The following is a 7,500-nucleotide window of genomic DNA, read 5'->3' on the forward strand; positions in this document are numbered from 1 at the left end:
AAAGAATGAAACAAAAACGTACTGACATTACCCTTTAAATCAGTTTCTTTCCTATGGGATCCATTTTAACGCCTGATATACAGATGTGGATACTTCACCACTTCTTGGTTTCATATTATCTTAATGTTGATGTCCGTTGGGTTTATAATAACTGTGGTTGTGATTAAATTATACATTGTATACCACAGAGATAAATACCCTTTTAAATAATGTTGCTACTTACAGATCTCTTTTGTTAGTTAATAGTCCTATTTATTATGTTAAGTCAATTAAATTACTGAATACAACATTTGAAAACTGAAATTAAATGCCAGTCTATTCAAAGACTAGTGAAGACCACCTACTGAAAAAAAAAATTCCTGCATCTTTTGCCAGTATGTAAGATGTTATTTGTGTTTTACACCAAATCCTTAATCAGTTATTAGTCATTTTTTGGTGCACAGTGATGGAGTCATTTTTGTGATGTAGATGACTATGGTTCAAACAGTAGGTCCAGGTACTGGAGAAGCCAGCTGTTAAGAGGATATAGCTGTCATAATTGTCTATTTGCTCACCTATAATGAATAAGTAAAGACTTTTGTTTTTACTCCTTGGGTGTCTCCTGGTTGCTGTAGATTAGCCGGAGGTCAAACCTGGGCAAGAAGACAAAGGGAAGGCACTATCCTGCCAGAAGAACATATACTCACACTAGGATAATGAAATATGGATGAAGATTTCCATGATATCCAGTACTGCAGGCATTGCACAGATTCTTCCTGGTTTATTATTGGGTACGTGGGGGAACTAGGCACATAAAAAAGCAACTCTCTGCACCTTTAAAAGTTGCAATGTGTTCCCTAAAGTCAAAAGAAAGCTATATCTGTATCTATATCTGTATCTATATCTACATCTATATCTACATCTCTCTCTCTCTCTCTCTCTCTATATATATATATATATATATATATATATATATATATTTTATCTATATCTGCCTCTCTTATCTGTTTGCCTATCTATCTATCTAGCTATCTGTCTAGTGTCCAATTGCATAAGAAAACTGGGAGTGCTGTCTAATGCTAACAGAAGGGGTAGATGGAGCCAAAAAAAAAATTACAAAAACTTAATCATTTACTCTAGCTGTGTGCCTTGTAGACCAAACCCCCTCTGCAGATATGGTCTCATCAGGGTTTTGCTTTATGTAAGAAAGCAGACATATACGGTTTTATTTCTAGGATATAAAATCTATATTTTATAAATAACAGTAAAATAGTTAAATCATTTTTCTTCTTGCTGTTAGCCAAATTATTTAATTCAAATTTGATGTATTTAATTTGGGCACCTAACAGTGAAGCAAGGATTTTTCTGCTCATATATAGTCTTTTGAAAAATCCTTTCAGGACCTGTAGCTATTTACAAATTACAGTACCTTTTTGCAGACAAGAGTGTTTCAGTCCAAGTTATACATTTTTATTGGGAGCCATCATTATATTTAAGGGTAAAGTCTTGAGACGTGGTATCTCGTGATCAAGTAACAGACAGATGAGCTTGCAGAAAAATAAATCATACAATGCTAGATTTGTTGAAGCGTGATAATTTATCTCAAAGCCATGGTATTAGATACACTGTGTGATTCCTGAATACAACCAAATCATGTATAGTATGAGGTAAGGGAAGACTGTCTGTGAGTATCTCCCCCTGTCCTGACATACAGTAGTCCTGTAGTTGATTCCAGTATGTGACATGGTGTAGCACTACAGCTCCCTTCCTACAAGGAAGAGCTGTGAGGAGGTGAAGTCCCAAAAGGAAAAAAAAAATCATTGAATAGATTTTTGTTTGAGGATTGTTTTAGTCTTGTGGGTGATAGGGATATTGTTGTTAGGTGTGCCACATTCAGATAGATGAGCTTCAGGATTTAAGCCTCTGTGATATGATACCAGAACAATATTTGTTGGATATGCAGCTGCACATGCTGTTTTCACTTTCAGCTCCTTTTATTATCATTGCTAGCAAGACTGTTTTGAGTCTAGCAATGAATATCCACTGACTGTTTGACATAGGTCCGGCAGTTGCTTATGCTCTAAACACAAAACTGTTATTCTGTTCTGTCAGTCCTCATTGGACATGTGGCTGCAAGTGCAGCTAGATAAAGAAATGGTAGTCAGTTCATGCAAGCAAGTACATCAGACGTACAGGGGTCTGAATGGAGCGATGATAAGTCACCAAGTAAAGGAGAGTAGTATTGCTGAAAGTGAATTCATCCTCAAGTCTTGGTGAGTACCTTCATGAGGTGGACCCTGTTTTTCACAAAATCTTGTGAAGATAACACTGATATATAGACTATATTTATGTTGCACATATAATGGACAGAAGTAGGTTAAAAATTAAAAAAGAGAGCTGGGTGCACAAGACCACGGATAAAAAGTGCCCAATCCTGGTAGGCATACTGGTGCCAGGACAGGAAAAGATGACAGTGCAGAATCTTCAAAATACAGAAACATTCCTACAATGGGGCCAGGCCAGGCCCGGGGGAGGATGGACCCCTGTTGAAGGAAGTAGTAGACAATAAAGTGGACTATTGAGGATAAGAAATATATTATGTATTGTTACTGTTATGCAAAAAGCCCAGAATTTCTAGACACAAGATATACAAAATGATTAAGAGAGAAATTAGAGGAAAGAAAAATACTTTCACAAGAAAAACTGTCAGAAGCTTCAAATAAAAATGTATATTCATTAATACAACAGATTTGTGAAAAACAGTATATAAGTCAAGAAACTTTGATCTGTTTAGAAAAAGAAGCATCTGAGGAAGTGCGAAAATATAAACAACAAAACCTTGAAATATTTGAAAAGTATAAAAAACAAATATGGACATGGGAAAGAAAGAGAGAGTTGATATGTTGCAATATTTATGCAAAGGAGAAAGCCAAATGAATCAATATAAAGAAGGCAGCGCCAAAGATATTTAAAGAGAAATACAGGCAAAGGCAGTCGGATATGGAAAATTTCACAATAAAAATTATCACAAAGAGGGAATGCAGAAAAGAAGATTAGTACAGTAGAAGTTAAAAAAAATAGAAGTTGAAGTTATGGAGTGCCTGCGAAGTGAAGGATTTGGTGTAGAAGGTCTAACACAGATTATATCACAGCAAGATGGGGAGAGTCCACAAAGTAAGGAGAAGCAGGAAGATCAGGCGACATCTGAAGAAGAAATATGGACATGGGAAAGAAAAAGTGATTTAATATGGTGTAATATCTATGCAAAGGAGAAAGCAAAACTAACCAATACAAAAAGAGCAGCGCCAGAGATATCTAAAAAGAAATATAGGCAAAGGAATCCAGACATGGAAAACTTTACAATACAAAAAATAAGAAGACAAACAGGAAAAATAGAAAAGGAGATTAGTAATGGAGAAGTTAAAGAAATAGAAATTGAGGTTATGGAGTACCTGCAAAGTAAAGGATTTAGTGTAGAAAATCTAATTCAGAAAGCAACACAACAGGATAGAGCAATGGATATACAAATTAAGGGGAAACCAGTGGAACAGGAAGCAAACTGGACAGGTGCCATACAAAGATATTTTGGAGCCTTTCACAGCAAACTAGTACAAATATTCACTTGAAGCTAGACAGCAAAGGAAGGAACAGGAAACTGTAGAAACTCTGATGCAGTCAATGTTGAGGAGTGATAGGCCAGTGAGTTCCCATATGACAGAGCAATGGATGGCACAGGATGAAACTGAAGAGAATGTGCCACAGGAAGATGCTATAGAGCTTTCTATAGAATGCCCGCAGGAAATGGAAAACAAAAATTGTGCCCTCAGTTTAGAAGAAAATAAGCTAAGAGAAGTTTCTTACTTTAATAGACATAGATAGATATGTTAAGATCAATGAAAGAAATAGACTGCAAAAGGTCAGAAGTTTTATAAAACAAATGAACACAGTAATTAGGACTGTCCATAGAGATCCATGTGATATAACAGAAGTAAACAGGATATATTACCGTGCACCTAAATTAATAACTGGTAAATTTCTACCACAAGAACACAGGGTAGTGAGGGAAAGGAAGGGGAGAAATCGAATACCATCATGGAAGTATCGAATAGAGAAAACTATAAAGCAATTAATACAAGAAGTGTTAGTGTTAGAAGACTATAGAAGAGGGAACAAATTAACAAAAATACTGAGAAAGATGTGATAAAAGCAATGCACAGTTTTATAACAGACCAGGATCTATCATGCACCATCGCAAATAACAAACAAAAAATTTCAGCACAGGCAGAAACATTTAGAAGATATGCAGATAAAGAGAAAGTACAAAATAAGCAATTTATTGATGACCCAAAAAAGTTTTATAGAGAATTGGGAAACAAGGTAAAAGGAATTGAAAGACTGCCAAAAAAAGAATAAATAGATACATTTTGGAGAAGTATCTTTGAAGATCCTGTGGAACATAACAAATGTGCTAAATGGATAGAAGAAGTAAAAGAAAGAATAAGAAGTTTAAAGGTACAGGATATGAAATGGGATGAAGTAACAGCCAGAGAGATTGAAACAAAGTTAATAAAAGCCTCTAAATGGAAAACCCCAGGTCCAGATGCAGTACCTAACTTTTGGTTAAAAGTATTAATATATTTGCATGAAAATTTAGCCATGAGTAAGAACTATTTATATGCGCACCCTGAACAGACACCAACCCAGCTAACAATAGGAAAAACAATGCTCCTACTTAAGAGTGAACCTGCAAGCTATCCTAAAAATTATAGACTAATAACTTGGCTTCCAACGATGTATAAACTATATATGGGAATTGATGCTGACAGAGTTTGTAGTCATTTAGAAGAAAACTCAATTATGGCAGTAGAATGAAAGGGCAATAAAAGAAAGTCTTGTGGAACAAAGGATCATTTGTTGTTAAATAAAATCATAGTGGAGAACTGTAAAAAGGGGAAGAATCTAAATCTAAGTATGGCATGTATTGATTACAAAAAAAACATTTGATAGTATCCCACATTCATGGATAAAAGAGTGCTTAAAATATATAAGATACACCCCATACTGATCAACTACATTACAGTGACCATGAAACAGTGGCAGACCACTTTGCAATTAAGCCATAATAAAGGACAAATTATTATCCCAGGGATAATAATTCAAAGGGGGATATTCCAGGATGACTCTCTGTCACCGTTGCTATTCTATCTTGCCCTTAACCCATTAAGCTGTTTACTTAACAACTTAGGCCATGCATATAATTTGGCTCCTAGAAAACAAGAAAGTGTAAAGACTTCTCATCTTCTCTTTGTTGATGATTTAAAACTGTATAGCTTATCAGATGAGGAACTGAAAGCACAACTGCAAGTTATCAAAACTTTTTCAGATGATATAAGAATTTCATTTGGTCTTGATAATGTGCAAAAGCAACCTTTAAGGCAGGAAAACTGCAGCACCAGGAAAACATCAGTTTGGGACAAGAATATGATATAAAAGAACTTGAGCAAGATGAAGTGTATAAATATTTGGGAACTGATGAAGGATCAACAATAAAACATGAACAAATGTGAATACAATTTAGTAAGGAATATTTTAGAAGACTTAAATTAATCCTGAAAACAGCGTTGACATCTAGGAACAAAATTCAAGTTATAAACCAATTTACTCTTCCTGTCCTAACTTACAGTTTTGGAGTGATTGACTGGCCCCAAAACATGTTGGATAGATTAGATAGGAAAACAAGAAGGATGCTTCATGCTCACCAAATGATCTATAAAAATATCATTGCACACCAAGATTATGTATTCCCTAATCCAAAGGAAGGATGACCTCCTTGAAATTGATTAAATGTATAGATCTGCAATCGTGGGATTCCACATATATCTGCTGACCTCACAAGACCCAAACGTAGTGAAAGTTTTGAAACATGAGGAGAATAAATCTAAGATGACTTCTCTGCTTAATCTAGCAGAAGCATATTGGTGTCAAGCAGGAATGGAAATCAAACCAGAAGTAGATAAAAATCAGGCAGCAACTGAGTGTGCCAAAAAACAAAAGAAAAAATATAAGGTGAAGGACCAGATGAGAATGCAAGAAATGTGGAAAATGCATAAATGTAGTTGCAAGTATAGAAAACTTCTGGAAGAACCTCATGTTGATCAGGGACAAATGCAGAAATGGTTAAGGAGAGGTGAATTCAATCCAAGAGATGAAAGGTTAATATTGGTGGCCCAAGATAGTGGGCTATGTACATGCTGGTTTACAAAGTCCATTGAACAGGTGGGAGAAACAGACAAATGTAGGTTTTGTAAAACTGAACTGGAAACTTTCGCACACCTTGTTGCTGGTTGTGACATACTAATGGCAGAAGGACTCTATACTGAAAGGTATAATAATGTGGCAAGACTTTTGCACTGGGCATTGTGCAAACATTATGGTACTGAAATGACTGAAAAACACTGGAAACATGAGCCACAAAGCATGACTGAAAATTATGAAGTTTATATCACATGGGATCACCCATTACCAACAGTTCAAAAGATAGATATTAGAAAACCAGATATAGTGGTCCATGAAAAGAAGACAGAAGTAGCACTGAACATTGAAATCACCACACCCAGTGACTGCAGTGTCTTGCGTACAGAGAGACACAAAATCATAAAACATCAGGGCCTGTAGGTAGAAATGAGAGCAATGTGGAAGAAAGATACCCAGACAGTTCCAATAGTAGTAAGAGCAATGGGTCTTATAAAAAAGAATCTACAGTCGTATTTAGATATGGTACCAGTTCATGTAACCCCATATGAATTGCAGAAGTAGTCATTACTGGGCACATTGTAGGTGCTGTGAAGAGCACTTCGGGCTGACATCAAAGATTGAAACAATACTAATTTCATGAACGTTAATCATACTTTGACTTAGGAATGGGGTCCATTCCTGTCATGGTCTTAGAAACCTAAAAGATTTGGAGAAATTAAGAAAGAGGTACAAATATTAGTTTAAATCAAATTGCCTTCTCCTACATGTAGTATTAATTCTTTCAGTTTACAGTTTGAAAAAAAAAAATATTTGCTTTGATCTACACATGACAACAAACAATGCATTGCTCTTTACTGCTCTAGAATAAAATGAATCACATGTGAATTTGGATAAAGGTGAAAGTAAATGTATTATCACTACTATGGGTTGTCATATACATACAACCAGCAATGAGACATCTATGAATATCAGGCAAGTCAAGGCAAGCAAAGCCAAACACAGTAGTGGGGTCATATCTGTCTTCAGTTTTATTGCACATATGACCACAGAAGTGAAGCCATGTGCAGATCATGGTACCATTTTGTAGCAAGACAGGCATGACTGAACTAAAGCACATTTACTAGACATTTAGTTGCACTTTGTTTTTACTGACAGCCAATTGATGTAACTGGCAAAACAAATACAGTCTAAGCTTACTTGTCACAGCTGGCGGCAAGTCTGGTGTCATCAGACAAGAAATAAAACCTAAATGGATGACCAATCCAT

Source organism: Protopterus annectens, chromosome 3.part1 (assembly GCF_019279795.1).
Source record: "Protopterus annectens isolate FY-2018-M chromosome 3.part1, PAN1.0, whole genome shotgun sequence".
Lineage (NCBI taxonomy): Eukaryota > Metazoa > Chordata > Ceratodontiformes > Protopteridae > Protopterus > Protopterus annectens.